The sequence below is a fragment of the Lissotriton helveticus genome, chromosome 10 (genome assembly GCF_964261635.1).
Source record: "Lissotriton helveticus chromosome 10, aLisHel1.1, whole genome shotgun sequence".
In the NCBI taxonomy this organism is placed as follows: Eukaryota; Metazoa; Chordata; class Amphibia; order Caudata; family Salamandridae; genus Lissotriton; species Lissotriton helveticus.
In genome coordinates this window covers 995,777,699-995,799,013 of record NC_136071.1, presented here as the reverse complement: position 1 = coordinate 995,799,013, position 21,315 = coordinate 995,777,699, and the positions used below count along the sequence as shown (strand labels likewise).

At 44.3% G+C, this 21,315-nt stretch overlaps 1 protein-coding gene across 1 annotated transcript in view; it reads right to left on the bottom strand.

Moving 5' to 3' along the window:
• The window catches only part of MACC1 (MET transcriptional regulator MACC1), a 172,356-nt gene extending 152,912 nt beyond the window's left edge, over nt 1–19,444 (bottom strand). Inside the window, exon 1 of the mRNA XM_078663673.1 lies at nt 19,308–19,444. The gene's annotated coding sequence lies outside the window, so the exon portion shown is untranslated. The remainder of the gene's footprint in view (nt 1–19,307) is intronic.
• Nucleotides 19,445–21,315: the final 1,871 nt, after the last annotated feature.

Genomic DNA, 21,315 nt, shown 5'->3' with positions numbered 1-21,315 from the left:
TGATTTTCATAGGTGAGTCTAGGTTCATGGATTTCCATCCACAGACTAAAAGCCTAGAGTGGGAGTGAAAAAACCATAACTAAGTAAGAAGGAAGGCAGAAACAGAATCTTCCTCTGCAACATCCGGCTCTGCATCGCTACTTACTTATAAATGCAGAAAAAACTCAATTAACACAAGGGCTCTTTTCAGAGCCACCTTATATCAAAGCACTCAAACTTCTGATTTATGTCCATTTTCACACTCTTATAAATAGGCGTGCGCGCACCCCGCAACTTTTTTCAAAAAACAAAATATATATTTTCGCATTTAAGGACCTTACTGCACACCCTGAGAAAACCTACGCAGCAAAACAATCTCTACCTTCTCCCCTTTCCATGTTCCAACGCTTTGAAATGAACAATATATTTACTCGCAGTGACAAAATGGCGGTCAACACTTCCTGATTTCCTTCAAATCGAACGTTAACAGACGTCACGCAGCAAAAAAAATTCCGCTCGCGCGCAGCCGCTTGAGTGCGCGCACCCGTGCGCGCGTATAGATATATAATTGACTTTTTTTTTAGATTTTCTCAGCAACTACTGAACGGATTTACACCATTCCAAAAAAAGCGTAATCTGCGAGCCGGACTCTACAGTTTTGCCAAATTTCTTATAAATCCATTCAGCCGTTCGACCTGTAGCCGTGTCTAAACGTCCTATGGAAAATAACATGGACCCACTTGTGGGACACCCCCGCGCCGCACGGCCACCAGCTGCTGCGTGTGCCCCCTCTCCTCGCTCTCTGCCTCGCTGCCGGCCTCGCTGCCGGCTGACCCTGCTGTCGTCCGTTTTACCCTGTTTTGCTCTAAACTTGTGCTTGTATTTTTTTTCATAGTGTTTTGCCCGTTTTACCCTGTTTTGCTCTAAACTTGTGCTTGTATTTCTATTCCTAGTGTTTTGCCCGTGTTAGCTTGTTTTGGTCGACATTTGTGCTTGTTTGGCAATAGTTTTGCCCGTGTTAGCGTCCTCCGTGTGTTCCCGCCCTCCTCGCCGGCCCCCGTCTTCCCTCCCCGCTTCCCGCCACCACCGCAGACCCCGCCCCTTTTTTCTTCTGTTCCCTCCCCGCTCCCGCCTCCCAGCTGCTCCGCCCACCCGCGCACTTGGCCTTATATGGCGACCGTGCGACACAGGTAAGTGTGACCCACTTGTGGGACACCCCCGCGCCGCACGGCCACCAGCTGCTGCGTGTGCCCCCTCTCCTCGCTCTCTGCCTCGCTGCCTGCCTCGCTGCCGGCTGACCCTGCTGTCGTCCGTTTTACCCTGTTTTGCTCTAAACTTGTGCTTGTATTTTTTTTCATAGTGTTTTGCCCGTTTTACCCTGTTTTGCTCTAAACTTGTGCTTGTATTTCTATTCCTAGTGTTTTGCCCGTGTTAGCTTGTTTTGGTCCACATTTGTGCTTGTTTGGCAATAGTTTTGCCCGTGTTAGCGTCCTCCGTGTGTTCCCGCCCTCCTCGCCGGCCCCCGTCTTCCCTCCCCGCTTCCCGCCACCACCGCAGACCCCGCCCCTTTTTTCTTCTGTTCCCTCCCCGCTCCCGCCTCCCAGCTGCTCCGCCCACCCGCGCACTTCGCCTTATATGGCGACCGTGCGAACGCGCAGCGGCCACGCGCAGCGGGTGCGCCGATTGTGCGCCGAAGGCGCTCCAAAGGTAAGCCCGTCTGCGCCCGTCCGCGACCGGACCGCGACCAGCGCCAGGACCCCTGGCCCACGAGGACCCCGACCGACCCGCCTGACGTACTCCGCCGCCTCCCTCATCGCACTCAACACTGGCCGACTCCCAGATTGCCACCAAGCCACCCCACGACGCACCCACGGACCTTTCTGCTGCCACGCCTGCAAGTTCACCTGCATCCGGACCTGCCTCGCACCAGCACCCGCCAAGTCGAACACCAGCAGCACCCACCTCAAGTGCATCCTGCTCAACACCCGCTCCGTCCACAGACACGCCATCGAACTCTGGAACCTCCTAGACGCCACAGCCCCTGACGTTGCCTTCCTCACGGAGACCTGGATGAACGCCTCTTCAGCTCCCGACATCGCCATCGCCATCCCAGAGGGCTACAAGATCGTCCGGAGGGACCGCAACACCAACCAGATGGGAGGAGGCATCGCCATCATCCACAGGAACACCATCCGTCTCACGACCAGCACCGACAACACCCTGACCAACGCCGAACACCTGCATTTCCAGATCCACACCAACCCAACCACCACCCTTAGAGGCACCCTGATCTACCGACCTCCGGGACCACGCACACAATTCAGCGAGGACATCGCCGACTTCGTCAGCCCGCATGCCCTCCCCTCCGCCGACTACATCCTCCTGGGGGACCTCAACTTCCATCTGGAGAACAACAACGACCGCAACACCAGCACCCTGCTCGACAACCTCGCCAATCTGGGACTCAAGCAGCTGGTGTCCACCCCCACCCACCTCGCCGGACACACACTCGACGCCGTCTTCTCATCCAGCAAAGACGTCACCTTCAGCCACGCCACAGAACTCCACTGGACGGACCACAGCTGCGTCCACTTCACCTTCAGGAGAACGACGACTCACCACCACCAGCAACAGGCCGCCCGCAGAAGCTGGAACAAGATCACAGCAGACCAGCTCGCCACCTCCCTGAGCCAGCACCCTCCTGCCAGCTCAGCGAACCCCAGCCAGGCCGCCGACAACCTCACGAAGTGGATCAGCATCTGCGCGGACGAGCTCGCCCCGCTGAGAACCCCGCCCAGCAGACCCGGCAGCAAGAAAGCCCCATGGTTCACCGACGAACTCAAGAGCTCCAAGAAGAACTGCCGAGCCCTCGAGAAAGTCTGGAGAAGGGAACCTACACCGGACAACAGGACCACCCTCAAACTGGCCACTCGGAAGCACCACCAGCTGATCCGCGCCGCCAAGAAAACTGCATTCAAGGACCGGCTGGACAACAACGCGCACAACAGCAAGGAACTCTTCAACATCGTGAAAGAGCTATCCAACCCCAGCGCAGGAACCAACGACATCACCCCATCGCAAGACCTCTGCGACTCCCTCGCTTCTTACTTCCACAACAAGATCGCGGACATACACAACAGCTTCAACAAACAACCAACGCACACCATGACCGAACAACCTCCCCCCACCACCACCCTCCACGCCTGGACCCCGATCAGCACCGAAGACACCATCCGCACGATGAACTCTATCCACTCCGGATCACCGACCGACCCCTGCCCTCACCACGTCTTCAACAAGGCCGACGCTGTCATCGCACCCCACCTGCGGGACATCATCAACACCTCCTTCGACACCGCCACCTTCCCGGAGAGCTGGAAGCACGCCGAACTCAGCGCTCTACTCAAGAAACCAACAGCGGACCCCACCGAACTCAAGAACTACCGCCCCATCTCGCTCCTCCCGTTCCCAGCCAAAGTCATCGAGAAGACCGTCAACAAGCAGCTGGCCGCCTTCCTCGAGACGAATGGATCCCTCGACCCCTCACAGTCCGGCTTCCGAGCCAATCACAGCACCGAGACCGCCCTCATCGCCGCCACCGATGACATCCGAGCCCTGATGGACAACGGAGAAACAGCGGCCCTCATCCTCCTAGACCTCTCCGCTGCATTCGACACGGTCTGCCACCGCACCCTAGTACAGCGCCTCAGCAACGTCGGAATCCAGGACAAGGCGCTGGAATGGATCATCTCCTTCCTCGACGGAAGAACACAGAGAGTCCGCCTACCACCGTACAAGTCAGAGGCCTTCGAAGTCATCTGCGGCGTCCCTCAAGGATCCTCTCTGAGCCCCACCCTCTTCAACGTCTACATGAGCCCCCTCGCGGCCATCGCACGCCAACACAACCTCAGCATAATCTCCTACGCCGACGACACCCAGCTGATCCTCTCCCTGACCAACGACCCCGACACCGCCAGAGCCAACCTACACGAAGGGATGAAAGAGGTAGCCGAGTGGATGACGACCAGCCGCCTGAAACTGAACTCGGACAAGACGGAGGTCCTCATCCTGGGCTCTTCACCCTCCGCCTGGGACGACTCCTGGTGGCCTCCCGCCCTGGGCACCGCACCCAAACCGACAGACCATGCACGCAACCTGGGCTTCATCCTGGACTCCTCCCTCTCCATGACCAGGCAAGTCAACGCCGTCTCCTCAGCGTGCTTCAACATCCTACGAATGCTACGGAAGATCTTCTGGTGGATCCCCACCGAGACCAGGAAGACCGTCACCCAGGCCCTCGTCACTAGCCGACTGGACTACGGCAACGCCCTCTACGCCGGTACCACCGCCAAGCTTCAGAAGAGACTCCAGCGGATCCAGAACGCCTCAGCCAGACTCATCCTCGACATCCCACGACACAGCCACATCTCCGGACATCTGAGAGACCTTCACTGGCTCCCCGTCAACAAAAGAATCACCTTCCGCCTCCTCACCCACGCACACAAAGCCCTACATGACCAAGGCCCGGGCTACCTCAACAGCCGGATCAACTTCTACGCTCCCAAACGCCACCTCCGCTCAGCCAACCACGCCCTCGCCGCCGTCCCCCGCATCCGAAGAGCAACCACAGGAGGAAGGTCCTTCTCCTACCTGGCCGCCAAGACCTGGAACTCCCTCCCGACCGACCTGCGCCTGACCCAAGACCACCTCTCCTTCAGGAAGAAGCTGAAGACCTGGCTGTTCGAGCAGTAGCGGCACCCCCCCCCTCCCCTAAGCGCCTTGAGACCCTATGGGTATGTAGCGCGCTCTATAAGTGTCAGTGATTGATTGATTGATTGATTGATTGATGGAGAAAACACGTTTTGGGACCCCCCTTTTATCTCAGCCCCCACTTCACCAATCCCCCCCAAACTTTCAGGGAAGGAGCGCAGCGGACCGAGCCATCTTCTTTGAGAAATTCGCAAAGATTCATCCACCAGGGCCAAAGTTAATCCAAATAGAATGTTGAGGATTTCCTATGGAAACTAGGTCCTAACTATAACTACCTACTGGCGACCGCCAGTAGGTATATATATATATATATATATATATATATATATATATATATATATATTACCTACTGGCGGTCGCCAGTAGGTATATATAGTTAGGATTTTTTCTCTATGGGTTTTTTGAAAATTCTATGTCTAATAACTTTGGCGTTTGTGGACGGAATTGGCTGAAATTTTCAGGAAAATGGCACATTTTGTTTCTGAGCAGCCCTTGAAAATTTGGGGGGGGTTCGTCCAGTGGGGGCCGAGAAAAAAGGGGGGTCCCAAAACGTGTTTTTAACATTGAGTTTTCCATAGGGCGGTTGGCCTCACTTTTAGCCCGAACGGCTGAATGGATTTGCACGAAACTTGGCAAAATTGTAGGGACTGGTAGCCCGATGTGCCTTTTGTAGGTCTCAATATATGTGCTCCAGTGGATTTTGAGAAATTAACGTTTAAAAAAAGATATATATCTGTAACAGCGGACCGGTTAGCGCTCTGGTTCGCGGACTTTTCGCGCAACGGAGCTTTGTGAAGCGAAGCTGATTGGTTCTCCGGCGTCTGTCAACATTCCAAACAGTCCGTAGCGGCCGCCATCTTGTCTCTCGGTAGGATCGAGAGACAAGAGGAGGTCAAAACAAAGGGGGAAATAACTGTAAGGGGGCATAGTAGATCCTCGCTGACCCCCTAGGTTTGATGTGGAGGTTTTAAAAGGGCCCCGCGGGGCAAAAAAAAATAATAAAAATAATAATTGAACGGCTGAATGGATTTGCACGAAACTTGGCAAAATATTAGGGACTGGTAGCCCGATGTGCCTTTGCTAGGTCTCAATATATGTGCTCCAGTGGATTTTGAGAAATTAACGTTCAAAAAAAGATATATATCTGTAACAGCGCTCCGCTTCGCGTAACGGAGGTTTGCGAAGCTGATTGGTCATTCTGTCACTGGGCTATAGTTGGGCTACATCTGGCTGATATTTGGGCTACATTTGTTTTTTTGTGTGTCTGGCGGCCATCTTTGGGCTACATTGGGCTACATTGGGCTTCATTGGGCTACATTCGGCTAATTAGCAAATAGCTCATCGCAAACTAGGAATGGTAAAGAATCGCTATTTATTCCTTAAAGTTCGCTATTTAGGAAATGCAAATAACTTTGATGATACATATGGCGGTTCATCTCTAACAAGATAAGAAGCATAGGGATAGATTTATGATGACTGGCGCATCACCAGGGATGTGTTAGTCATTCTGTGCCGCTGTTCCGTCACCTATGGTGTGCTGCATTTACAATGCGGCGCATCATGGGGCAAAAACAGCACAGATGCGTGATGTATCTGTGCCGTAAAGGTGGCGCATTGCTGGAGTTGTATCGCAAGTGTGATGAAGCTCCAGCAAGGGTCGGGGGTGCCCCTGTCGCAGGGTTTCTGTTCTCACACAGAACTGTGGACAGAGGATTGGAACCTCGGCGAATTAGGGTGTCCCAAAACTCACGTTAGTAATCAAAAACTATTTAGCAAGCTAGGTACAGTGTCACATTGGATATAACAAACTCTCAATGTTTAGACAATCCAGAATATGAACTTATAGTACCTCAGGATACGTGGAACTCATGAACAGTCGGTCGTTATATATTTCTTAGAAACCAGAACATGGAGTTAAGAAGAACACATGTGTATTTGAAATGTTTATTTACTAATGCCGTCTTCTCAGGCGTAGTACCTTAGATAATAAAAGTACACATATTATCAGTAGCAAAATTACCAGCATAGTTACTAGTACATAAAAAGTGAATGGTGATAGTATGTTAACATGCTGTAAATGAATAACAGTTAGCAACACTTATAAGCAGCCGCGGGGGGAGTTACGGTGAGGCAGGGAGGCGGGGAGGGGGAGAAGCAGGGTGGAGAATACAAGTACACATATTATCAGTAGCAAAATTACCAGCATAGTTACTAGTACATAAAAAGCGAATGGTGACAGTATGTTAACATGCTGTAAATGAATAAGAGTTAGCAACACTTATAAGCAGCCGCGGGCCGTGGAGGGAGTTACGGTGGGGCAGGGAGGCGGGGAGGGGGAGGGGCAAGGTAGAGAGGGCTCCACCCTGCTTCTCCCCCTCCCCGCCTCCCTGCCCCATCGTAACTCCCTCCACGGCCCGCGGCTGCTTATATCTCACCCTCCCTAATACACATATTATATTATTTGCTAAGAAGGTCTCTTTGTGTTGGTTTAGGGCGTGTCCATACTTTAGTGTCTTAGATTTGAAGGAATCACATCAGCATACACCAGCTCTCTCTTCATGTGAACCGCATCAACTGTTGTGTATGTGTGTTCGGCAAAGCAATATAAAACCCGCCTCATGCCCAGAATTGGCAGAAGTTGCACTTATGTTATGAGTATGAAGTCGTGGAGATCAGACCTCATAACAATTCTGTATCGTGTTGTTCTTGAAACTTTAGCACTCGCTGTACAGATATAGTTTAACAAGTAAAGCAGATAGTAGACCAATAACATATTATTCTCATGTAAACCACGATGAACTACTAGGTGGAAAGCTAAAGCAACAACTAAGTGTCGTGTGCAGAAGTTGCAAAAAAGGAAAAATGGCGTTTAAACCGGTAATGAGCCCATGCTAACTTAACACGGTGTAAAGATATCCAGGACCTAGATGACACCTCCTCATGATCCGGAAACGAACTGAATAAGATAATAGAAGTGCCATCTCATGAGAGCAGATTGCAAGTTTATATGTGGACGGTCCGCAAGGTAAAGCATTAAAAACTAGGAAAATTCAATGCTAAAGAAAAATAAAACAGCCAAGTACTTTATCGAGTCTTAAGCCAATAGGCAAGGTAAATAATAAAAACTTGACAAATAAGTCAATGAATTGTCAATGAAATGCTAGCACTCAGCATATCAAACATGAAAAAGGTCTATGACATAACTGTGTATGCAAAATAAGCTGCAACAGCCTCCAATAGGAAGTCACCGTCTTCATCCGAAAACAGTTCAGCCATCCAATTTAAAAGCGGAAAAGAACATACGTGCTCTCCCAGCACCGGATCCTCTATCACCATCAGAGGACAGCTCGGTGGGTTTTCAAGAAAGCTGTGTTCCAAGAAAGACTGTGCTGCCGCCAGTAAATTCCAGGGACCAAGTAGTCCATGCATCAATGCCACAGCCATAATCCTTTCGCCAGGACAAATCAACTCGTGAGTAATGATAGGAGTCATCAGCTGATTAAAGTCGACGTCAGGAGAAACCGGTCCGCAGAGACACAAATCAATGGCCCAATCGAAATCACAGGTCAGGCAGTGAAATACAGGCTGGACACAGGTGCAGTAGGAGAACCGAAAAGATAATCCATATGCCGTGCTTAATATCGCCAACGGCATTGTGCCATAATATTCTAGCATGCGATTGCGGAACAGTGTCAGCAGCTGCAGGGTCGGAGGTTGCATAGGAGGGACATCCATATTTAAAAATGTAAAAAAGCACAAGAGCGTCCGCTGGTAATGCAAGTAAAAATGCAATCCACGAACCAGAGTGGAGAAAATGGAATGAAAGGGAGCAGGGATGACTCCAAAGATTTTCTCAAATGAAGTCACGAGACCACTGGTAACAACTTTAAAAAAGTGTGCCAGGGATTTTGTGGAGGATGCGTTAAAGATAGTCGGAAACATGTTGCTGAAATTGAAAGGCAAACCTGTGTACGGGTGTTCGCTATGTGAAGTACGAAAGTTTCACGGGCCGAACTCAAGGCCACCTCTCTCTGAAACAAAAGAGCTCTTATTCTTGTCATGCCGTTGAAACGTGTCCCAAGGTTGGTATTTGTGGCCAGATTGAAAACTCCCTATGTTCATGTGTGGGAGGAAATAGAACATTTCTGCAGCAAATAACCCGTTCACTTACTGTTACGATAAAAGGAATACTTTTAATTAACTCAGAACAATCTTCATTATTGAGCATCAAATAACTACCATTTTCCAACAACTTGAACGTGGGGATGATAGCAGGAACTGGCGTGCCTTGCAACACGCAAGCCATATTTGGTCGGTGTTTGTTGCATGAATCGTGTAACTGTATGTGCCTACACATTAGTGAATGATCTGGCGTCTCAGTGCATTCCTCTCCATTCAGATAAACTTCTTGATCATCTTTGAAACATCTGTATGTGTATGGAAGCGACCAGACCTCATGAACAAAAGCACTACCTAAAGGTTCATAAAGACCTATTGGTATATATTTCATACAATTTGAAAACTTATATAAAGCAAAAGGCAGCGTTATTAAACCGTGGATAAGGCATGTTGCCAAAAAACCCGCAATCCTCTGCTGATGATGTCACTGAGCATGTCATGAATGATGTAATATGTGACATCATCAGTAGTGGATTATGGGTAATAGTATCTCTAGTTTACTCCCCTATAGCTGTCTTTCTTTTAACATAAGTGTGTGTTTCCTTCCCTTATACTTACTGTTTTTGGTTCGCTTCCAGTTCGCGTACCAGCGAGCGAACTAGGAAGCGAACTAAGAGAAATAGAGGTTGGCACAGTTCCAAATATTGTACCAATTTTTTAATAACGGGGAGGTAGTTCTGAAAAGAACTTTTTTTTTTATTTTTCTGAACATTTTTTTACTGTTTTTGAATTTTTCGGAACAGTTTTATATTTTTTTGGGGTTTTCTTGGAGGGGGCAATGAAAACGATTCATTGTAAAGGGCTCAACAGGAGCAACAAAACAAAAAAAAGAAGTATTTATTATTTTGGGCGTTTCGGACAAACTTGCATATGATAGTCAATAGCTCTGTTGATCAGAGTGATGCTTCTTTCTCCGTAGGAAATGAATCCATCGCAAAATACGCAGGTGTGTTTTACTTCACCAAATCTCATTTGTATATTTGGCACCATCTCCCTGCCCTCTGGTCCCGTTACTTCCGGTACAACAGATCTTCTGGCCATAATAGGGAGATTATCTAGGTCGTTCCGAAACTGTGCAGCACTGTAGTTGTTAGGATGCCACCTAGTCATATGGCGATGCATTGTGTAGTTTCCGAAACTGTATTTTTTGTCGGTCCCTCTGGACAGTCTATCTTGACATATAAGGCAAGTTACGTATCTTGCATTTACTTTTTTCTGACCTTTGGGAATTTTAAAAAATTGCCAAATGAAGTTTTCTTTCCGGTGAGACGTCTTGGGCTGCTCAGGCAAAAACTGCCTCTCTTCGTGCTCGTCCTCCTGTTCCTCTTCTTCTTCTTCTTGTTGAATTACAACTTGAGCAGGTGGTCCACTCTTCCTTGGATGTGGTGGAGGTGGTGGGGAAGCACCAGCTGAAGCTACTAAAGAAGCCATTGCTCAGTGATCACAAAGGGTCTTTCTCTCACAATGATGAAAGTCAGAGTGAGGAAAGAAGGAGGGATTTTCATCATTTGGGAAAAACAAGAGTTCTCAACCAATCAAAAGTGTTCATTTTAGATTATATGACCTAGTCTTACATCATTAGGAAACCAAAAGTGAAATGAACCAATGAAAAGTGTTATTACCAAGTCACATGACTTGCTGTGTTTACGTTAAGCGCTTTGCAGGGCCTCCCGGTTTGCTTCCAGAAACCTGCGCTTTGGCACTCGCTTCGCGTACCAGTTCGCTAACGTAGCACGTCATATGACGTATCAAGCGACAACGTGGAACGTCATGCGGACGGGAGGCGTCACGATGTTGTTTTCTAACGCGGCACTTGCGGTAAAGAAACGTTTACCGGCTCGCGGTCTATTTCGCGGCATCAAGGTCAGCTAACGGGAAGCTTCCCGATTCGCGAAGCGGGAACGAAGAAAAAAAAATATTTTAAAAAAAAATTATTCATAAACATATAAAATATATTTTTGGATTTAAAGAAGAATACATTTTACAGCTACAGATATTAGCTGTTAAAAAACCAATGAAATTCACAGAAAAAACCATAGGTTATAGACCATATATAGTTAGGAATTAGCATTTACAAAACCTTGAAAATTCACTGAAAAAACCATAGGTTATAGACCATATATAGTTAGGAAATAGCATTTAGAAAACCTTATTTTACTCACACAAAACCATTGAAATTCCATATATAGTTAGTTGCACTAACTATATATCGCGCACCTGCAATCCACTGCTGATGATGTCACATATTACATCATTCATGACATGGTCAGTGACATCACTGATGACATCACTGATGACATCTCAAATGACATCACTGATGACATCACTGATGACAACATCCAGTGACTGTATGCTTCTGTAAAGTTAAAATATGTCTTACATATTGAAGAATGAGTGGATGTATAAGTGTCTGGATGAAGGATTTAGTAGGTGCATGACTGACTGTATAAGTGAGTGATTAAATGTGTCTCACTGAGTGCATGGGTTAGTGACTAAACTGTTTTAAATTGTGCATCATTGTGTCTGTTGTTTTGTAATCTGATGCATGTGTTGATCATTAGCTATATGACTAACTATATGGGTTATTGATTAGTTGCCCAAGTATTTGTATGGGAGACTGAGTGTGTGTGTGGGTGTCTGGGAGGTGTATGACTCTGTGCATAGATGTGTGAGCAGTTGATTCACTAGATGTATGGGTTCAAAAGTGCATGTGGAAACATCTGTATGGGCGGTTGACTGTGTGCATGAGTGTATTGGTGAGTGAATGGATATCTCAGTGCTACATGTCAAAGTAAGTACATATGTAAAACACAGTACATGTGATAGTTGACATATATAAATAACTGTGCATAAGAGCCAGTGAATGTGTGAGTGGCTGTATGGATTATTGTGAACTTGTATCAGGGATTGTATAACAGAGTAAATATGTGTTATTATATGTTCCAATAAGTAAGGTGTGTATAACTATATAGTTGAGGAAATCGAGGTGTGATTGATTCTTTGCAAGACTGACTAGGTGTGTGAGTAACTCCATGGATGAGTGACAGTCTGTGAGTGTCTGTTTACACTGAGTGTATCTAAGGTTATATTAGAGTCTGAAGAGGTTCATTGTATCATCACATGAATGATGTCATCAGTGATGTGATCAGTAATGTCAAATGAGATGTCATCAGTGATGTCATCAGTGATGTCATTTGAGATGTCATCAGTGATGTCATCAGTGATGTCACTGACCATGTCATGAATGATGTAATATGTGACATCATCAGCAGTGGATTGCAGGTGCGCGATATATAGTTAGTGCAACTAACTATATATGGAATTTCAATGGTTTTGTGTGAGTAAAATAAGGTTTTCTAAATGCTATTTCCTAACTATATATGGTCTATAACCTATGGTTTTTTCAGTGAATATATATATATATATATATATATATATATATATATATGTGACTTATAATTAGTAACTAGGAAGATTGTGACCAGTCAAATGAGTTTATTTTGAAAGGGTTAGAGCCATGTTTTACATTGTTATTCAAGTGGATGGCACAATATGTGCTGCAGTCCATTAGTAACATTTAACTTAAACCCTGGGAACACTTTGTACCATACACTAGGGAGGTATATGTAAGTTAAACATGCCAATTAGGTATATATCAATTTAATCATTTTCAGAGGAGGAGAACACGATCTTTACCACTGGTTAGCATGGGTTCACAGAGCTAGAAAGCCTGCATAAATACAGGGCTCACCAAAATGCAAATTCCCAGCAAAAAGTTTCTAGTGTATATTTATTTTAATTGATCTTTTTTTAAGTTATACATCTTTGAAAGTTAGTGTGGTGTATAATTGTCAGAATTGGGTATACTTACCTATTTGAATGCAATATTGTGGTATTCTATATGTTTTTTGTCAATATTTCTGACTTCACATAAAAAAAAATCTAAAGTCAATATTTATGACCTGGATCTTTTTGGGTGATATTTATGTCACCATTTGTTTGTGGGTGATTTTGTATTGTGCAGGTAGTTTATAAAGTCTTATACATTGGTTTATAAAGGGAATACCTCAGCTAATCTCTTTGATATAATACCAGTCTCTTGCATATTACCAACATTTTTATTGGTGGATTCCCAGCATAGGTGTCAGACTTTGGATATCTGCTTTTTCCGCTATGGTGGCTCATTTGACTAGTTCCAATTAATGTTGAGGGAAATTCATTTTGTATTCTCTTGCAAGTCTCTTGGTTGAATTAACAACTGACCTTCTGGCTGTCTGAATGGTAATGTGTCTTGTGGAGCAAGGGGATTAGTTTGTTAAGAGCTAGCAGCATTTTTGTTTTCATGACTGCAAGGATTCATATAGGAAACAGCACTGGAGTATCTAAAATAGCGAGCAGAGCTTCTTTAATAGAGCCTGTGTAAACATTTCTCAGTTTCATAGGCTTAAAATCTTTATAGTGGATTTTCTTTTGAACTCAGGGTCACGAAATACCCACTTCAAGAGTAATGAAATGTTTTGAATTGGATGATGGCATGCGCATTGTTTTGTAGATATAAAGAAACCTCTTGAATGTTTTCTGCAAGGAGAATAGGAAGAACATATATTGTTTGAGTTAAGCAAACAAAAAAAGGTATTGTGTTAGAAATATACTGGAGAAGAAGTAAACCCTAGTGAATACTGGGTTTGCCAAACAGTACACTAGTTTTGAAGTGAGGGAAGCCAGTCTTGCACTGAACTGGAAGATGTGTAAGGTAAACATGCGCAGATGCTCATAGAAATAGCCAAAGTGAAAATAGAGGCATTCGAAAGACGTGAAGATCCTAACTTTTGATATGGCACAGTGACAGTTTGTATGAAGTTGGAAATGAGATAACCACCAGATAGTTTTTTTGGGGGGGGGAGAAATATGGTATGATCAAAGTTGGCCAGAGTTGTGGGAAAATGTGTTCAAGTAGGTTCAGGTTAAAAACAGAAGTCAGTGAAATACTATAGACTAAAGTTGACAAGGGAAATGGAGTATGGAATCACATAGCAGCGGTTGTCCCCTATTTGTTAATATGACGAATCTAAGAAGAAGGGGAGAAGGGGATATACAGTGATTGTAACTAGTTCAATACAATGTTCATGAGCAACCGTAGCCTAAATATTCAATAGAAACCACATATGGAACTCATTTGCGTAACTAAAAACAGCACTTGAAAAATAAAGTATTCAATCTGAAAAACCGGTTTTACATGTATCTACTATGGGAGCTCTCAGTTACACTACTGCAAAAGCAATATTCTTTTGCAGACCATCAGGTTAAAATATTGGAAACAAACAAAAAAAACTAAATACACTCCCACATATAGACACACTAACACATGGCATTCTAAATAAGATATGGTAGACTAGTGACAGCAGATATAGTGAATGCTATCCATCCCAGGCACTTTGATACCCTGACGGCAGTGGCAGGAACAGAAAGGATGACATGCACTAGGAGCCCTGTTGACTTGCAGTGGCTTCCACTAACTGCCCATACACAAGTTTGCTGATGGATCCCTGTAAGAAAAAGGGTCAAATGTATTATGTCATCGAGGGTCAAAGGGAGCATGTTTGACTCCAGATACCACAAGCATTTGGGTGAATTGATGTTTTTGACTTCAGTCGAGGAATGTTGGTGATCTAGTGCATGTGTCTACTTTCAGGTGGTTCAAACTCTCAATCTCTTCTGTTGAGGCCCTTGAAGAGATGGAACTGCTGCTGATGATGATAGTTCAGCAAGCAGACGATTGTTGTGAAGTTAATAGCAGACGCAATCTGCAAAATGACTAGAACTCTTGGGCATACAGGTTCTGGCATGCACAAAATGAAGAAGGGACAAGAAACTGCCAATGGTCCATCATAGGTTTAGCATGATAATATCAGAAGAACTGTCCCATCCCAGTGATACAGGTTAACTATATACAACCAAATGAACAATATCACAATGCTGAGGTCTTTGTGGTTTAAACACAAGCGGAGAGGGAGCTCACTGTGTCTCATCCCAGCACAGTACACCCCATTGCATTCTGGTAAATGCAGTACGCTTACTTCAAAGTTGCTTTAGTCTCGTGAAAAATAATGCAGCAGCAAATTATGGATGGAATGCTAAATAAATGTGCATTCTGGGTCACAAAACTGTCCTTGATGCTTTGTTTTGAGTTTGTGTATTCCTTCCAGATAGTGACACAATGGGGGTTTAGGTTTGGGCAAGATGGAACATACTGTAAGGATCATTGGGAGGATCTGCAACCAGTCCCGCTGGTACTTCAAAGGATTCTGACCCCCCGCCACACACACACACATGAATCTGACACCAGGCCAGCCTGACTTTTGTCACCCCCAGACACTTTGAAGCTTTGACAGGGGAAGAATTCTCCAGAACCAGATGTGGGGGTAGGCAGGACATCCCCCCACACAAAGGCTGGCACCACCTATAAATATTGACCCTCCAGAGCCATTCATCAAAACTATCCTGGACCTGTGAAAGTCCCAGAAGAAGGTCTTCCCTGCTGCCAGAGGACAGCCTTCCTGCTGAAGGACTGTCTTGCTCTCTGAGAAGAATAACTGGCCCTGATTACCTTTATCCCAGGCTACACAGAGTGACTCCAAGGGCCAGTTGGCTGATCTCTTGTGTGTGCTAAAGGTACAAAACAAGCTCCAGAGGCCTCCCTGCAGCCGCCCAGCTGAAATGCTGAACTGGACCCACCTGGACCTGCTGGAGTCCTGCTGGCATCTGCTGGAGTAAGCACGTGTCCCAAAGAGGTGTCCCCCAGTTCTGAACCTTTGACTGGCATCAGAGATAACTCCTCCTTGCCTAACTGCAGGTTCCAGCAAATCCGGTGAAAAGCCCCACAAAGCCTCACCAAATTGCTCAAGCTGCATCGTAACTGTCACCAAAGGCAGCAAATGCCTTGCTGCACAGCTGCAAGCTTGATCCGAACTGATGCATAGCAACGTAAAACTTTGCCACACAGTTGCAAGCTTCATTGGAAATGATTGGGAGCTGCACAAAGCTTTGCAAAGAAACACCACACAGACCCGCACCAAGGACATAAGGGGACATAAGGGGACAACTCCCAGTGGCCAAACCTGTTCCTGTGCCTGGCCTGCAGTCCACTACAGTTGGCGGTATTTTCATTTTGTTTTATTATTTTTTGGTATTAGAAGAAGCAGCACAAACTGCCAAAGAAAATCCTAGCCTAAACATAAAAAATTATGAAAGGTAACTTAGCTAGATAGAGGAACAACTTCCAGTGATGTGCATTGGCTGTGAGATATCAGAAAAAAAAACTATTTGGGGGTCAGTGAGCAGGTATGAAAGTCCTAAGTAACAGTGAATAGGATAAACAATTGTATTATATTTAAAGGGTCGGTGTGTTTACCAAGACTTATTTTTAGGTGTGATGCAAATGATGTATGCGCTATTCAGGGCAAACATATTGGGTTTGATTTATTCTTTAGGGAGTTTTGGTTCAGCCTCCTTGAAACACTAGCTTCTTATGAATGTAAATGTTCATCCAGTGGCTAGAAACATTAGCAAGCACAGCTCTCCACTGAAACATTTCTCTCACAATTGTTCTATTGCCTGGTTGAGGGTGTACTTTCTCCTCCATTATTATGCATGACCAAATTCTCCAGTGGAATGCTTAAGATACTTTTTAGCAGTCTACAAGCTGCCCAGTGGGGGCGGGGGGGGGGGGGGGGGGGAGGTTTGACTCCAACTAAAACATTTACAAAATATATGGTGTGGAAACAAAGTGTTGTTTAATTACAACTGCCACCGTTTTTTAGATGCTTTGTCAGTTTTTACTTCCCAGTGCTGCTGTACCACTCGCCAAGTCATTCTAAAAATAGGAGTCATCTTGGAATTGCTTTTTATATATTGTATTATTGTTTTACTGTTCCAAGATGAAATCTAAGTTGATAGCGTAGCAACGTAATTTAGGCTCCATTTTACACGTCACAAATACATGCACTTAGCACTACATACGCAGTGTGTCCCAACGTTATTAATGTAAGTGTTGCACTTGAACTCAGTACTGAAGTGCATTCACTGCTAGAGATACATATACACTGCGTGCCTTAACCTTATTAAAATGAAATGTAGTATTTCGAGATTGGACAAGATGATCCTTACACTATTAACATGTATTAGATCAGAAACTAGAAAGATGTATGTAAACATATGTATTAATGTTTTTAGATTTGAATTTATAATGTAGTTTGCATTCACATTTATACTCGTATTCCTAGTTACATTGCTCTTACTTAAACTGCAACATGAATCTAATGTTGAATTTATGTGCTAACATCTTTCATTTATTCGTAGTTATATGTGTTCACATCACACAAATTAAATATTCACAATTGAATAATACATTTAAGCTTGACATGAGGAAGCCTGTATTTCTTTCTCAATAAAATATTGCTTTTCTATTTCTGCTTGCATGTCTTTTTTCTTGCAGGTGCGTTCACATAGTTTGTTAGTTTCAGAATAGATGTAACACCGTATAATTGATAGCGCGCCTGATAAGAGCGTCCTTGTCAAACAACATAGAGAGCCAGGGTTAACGGACAATCGCTACTCAGTAATGTATCGAGGAGTTGCAGGTGTCCGAGGTCGATATCATTCACAGGACTAGTCTGGGAGAACTTGCTAATGTTGCAGTTCACACCATAAGAATTGAAAGGGCAATGGAGCCCCTGATGATGTGAGCAAGGGGTGTTACTCAGAAGATTCAGCCGGTATTAACTGGTCTTTTCATATGTTGATGCTGGCCTATTTCCCTTTGGACTTCGAGAGTTAAAGACATTCATGTTTTCGCTTTGACTCTATGCTGTGTGGCTTAAGCGAACACTTATTTTCTTATCCCAACAAGACTCTTGACAGAGGTTCTGAAATGCTGGCAGCTTTCTGCATATTATTACCCTTTTTTCTGCATTTTCACAACTTTTTGAGAACTTTTTAGACGTAATCACCCTTGGTAGTTTAGATCCGAAATTAGTTGACTTTAGACATTACTCATGTTTAGGAGAGAGGATCGGAGACTCTTCTCTGAGCATTAGACTCGGCTGTTAATTCTTTGTATTTCTGTAACTGAACTCCTTGAATGTCTCATGCTGATGTGCCTGAACTTCTTTAGGGGATTTGGCTATCCTGTTGTTATCCTGTAGCTCTACAGCATGGTACTGAGATTCATATACATTAATCTGACTGTTAACTAATACAACTTTTTGTGTGTTCAAATATTTTTATTGCTATTTAAAAGAGATAACAACTTGATATTATAATGCAATTAGACATAGCATTAGATAATAATAACAAAGAGAGTGCAGATCAAAAACAGATTACATAGCGGCAATTAGTGAGCTGGGGTAGAAAGAGTAATAACATGTAATAAACCTTCTTAACTTTATTATTTGATTCCTGGACCTCGTTGTGTAGCCAAATGTGTTACACTGTTAAATAGATTTGTTTGACTAATGCTAACTGCCTTCACCTCAGAGTCCACAAATTGGTGAGAGGTTGGCCCACCGCTGGATGAACACTAAGGTTGCAAGGACCTAAAAGTTGTGCCTACTTCCCCAAAATGGTTAAAGCTGGTTTTGCCTCAAATCTTAGCAGGTAAAGCGCAGGCATCTAAAAAGCCAGGGCTGGAAAAGGTTACACTTTTGGCATGCAGCCCTATGGCAGCTATATCCCATTTTCATAAATCATATATATATATATATATATATACTGATTTCCCTACTTATAATGTATTTTAAAGTAACAATAATCGCTCCTAATCAGACCAGTACACCAGTGCTTTTCATTCACGAATCTACAAAATGTCAGATGTCACATTTTCTTTCATAATAACTTAAAGTGGATAAACTCCATGACTGATTGTTTCCCTTAAGTGCTATTACTTACACCACAGCTGGACATATGACAAGTACCACAATGTGTTATTCAACGTAGATTTCCCCATTGTGATCTTCCAAAGTTCAGGAGCCAACTATATGAATATACATGCAAAAACACCCTTTAGGTCTTCACTAACCCCTAAAACCTTTGCAGCACATGTACTGTTCGGCAATGTGTCCTTGCACTGCTTAGAAAGGTGATGTGCACGGGAGCGTAGGACAGGTTCCCGAGGCGCGCGGTCGAAATCCGTGAGATTACCTGAAATGGCCGAAAGCCACACAAACACATCCTGCTGCAGCAGTTACCCAACAGGAAGCAAATACTATCAGAATAATGCGTATATTCTACCTTTTAGATAACATTGTATTTACTTTAAAGCAAGAAGCCGAATCGTATTTAAAAATATCACAACAATACAAAAATATTTCAAACAAACTTACGATTGTGAAACAGGTTTAGTCACGAAGCAAACACGTTAGGGCATCTCTGTAACTCGCATCCTGGCTCTGAGCTGCTCCTGCCTTCTTGAAGCAATAGGAAGTTGACTGCACAGTCAAGCAGAGCGAGTTTATCTTTGGCACACCTTTCTGCCCGTGGCGTGCCGAAACACACCTTTCTGCAATGATACTTGGGATTTCTAGTCCGACAACAACTAAAATACCTGTGCAAGAGAAATAGGGAACTACATTTCCCATGGTCCTCTGCAGCTTGTACAAGTTTTCACTTGAAACTAAGAGGAGACTGCAGTTTCGGCTAAACAACCTGTCTGTAAAGGGAAATTACTCCTGTTCTCAAGTGTTTCCTTTCATAATAGCCCTGTTAAAATAAACGGCGATCGCTGTAAATGCAGGCTGCTTCCCAGACAGCACTGTTCAATCTCGCCATTAGGCACACAATTGGCAAAGGCTCTGGAAACTTGAACAACAGGTCATTCCGGTTTCATGGATGTTAATACTATGGAATGCACGACGTGGTTAAACACAGCGTAATCCATCCGTAGAGAAAGATAAGCGCACATGTAAATGTAGAAACACTGCAACAACCAATAAACCTACTTTAAAACTGACGTATCTCTGATTTATTTAAATAAACAACAGTAGATAGCATACATACATTAATGTACCAGTATTTAAAAGTACATTGGCTAAATGAATGTGTGTTTTTGCCACTCTGAGATTCAAGGACTCTTATTTTTGTCCTCACAGTCCTTATTTGTGGAAGAGGGACTCCCTCAGGCGACAGACAATCCCTTTGTCCCAATCTATTAAAAATACATGATTAACTCGTGTAGAATATCTTCCTCATCCGCGCTTTCTTCTAGATTTCTATACTGTTCATAGAGAAGCTTTGGCTGGCTTCACCATTGCTGGTTTATGCCAAGAAATATGGCGTATAAGAATAATCAAGGTCACCCCGTGGGAGGGAATGGAAGACAAGGAAGCCATAGATTCCAAGGGAACTTATTTAACAGTATGAAATCGATACGTTATATCCATATGCCTTCCTTATCCCAGTCCTTGCCTATTAACAATGTACCAATCTGTGTCCATAATGTATGCTAGCTAATACGATTGATTAAGGCAGGAGCTTCTGATTCTTTCAAAGCCAAATGATAATTATTAAGCTAGCTCGCTCTTAAAATGGCCTCTGTAGTGCATGTTAATGGAGTGATTTCATTCCCATGTTCTTGGTTGCTAAATCTTGCTCTTAGGTCTTCCCAAAGATTGGCATTTACAATAGAAACCAATAAACCACACAGGACACAATACATTTGCGATCGTTTTAATTGATTTCACGTGTTTTTTTATTGCTAAGTGCAAACCACAAGACCTTCCCACTAAATTAACTATTTTTAATGATCACTAGCCGGGATATTATTATGTGGCTGTAAAGGTTGTGACCCAGGTAGACACAATAAAACGGTCTCTCAGTTCCACTCCTTGCCACTAGATTCATGAAGCTGCCATTAGTCTAGTACGCATTTTCCTTACCACCCCACTAACTTAGAGGCCCAGGATTCCTAAAGGCGTGCACAAGTATTAGTGCAACTCAAAGGAGTGAAACCGGCAACAAACAACTTTCCCTCGCAAAGCCTCTACTGAAAGGTGCCTCTTGCGCAGCCCCAAACCAGATGTGTGCCAATCCTCTGTGAATGTACTGAAAGGGTCATGTCTCATGAAGAACAGCACAAAACCATACGTTTTGGTGCAAATACAGACCTACAAAGTAACGTGATCTGGCTTAATACCAAATCCTAACACCAAGTGAAAACAAGCACAAACAAGTGATCAGAATGTATATCATCTGATTTACCTATTGTAATGTGTGCTCAACATAAAAACACACCTTACATGCCTGTTTCTTGTGTGGATATCTATGTATAGGAATGTGTGCTGAATGGCATACTGTAGGGTAGTGGAATATTATTTAGTGAGACTGGTTAGGCTT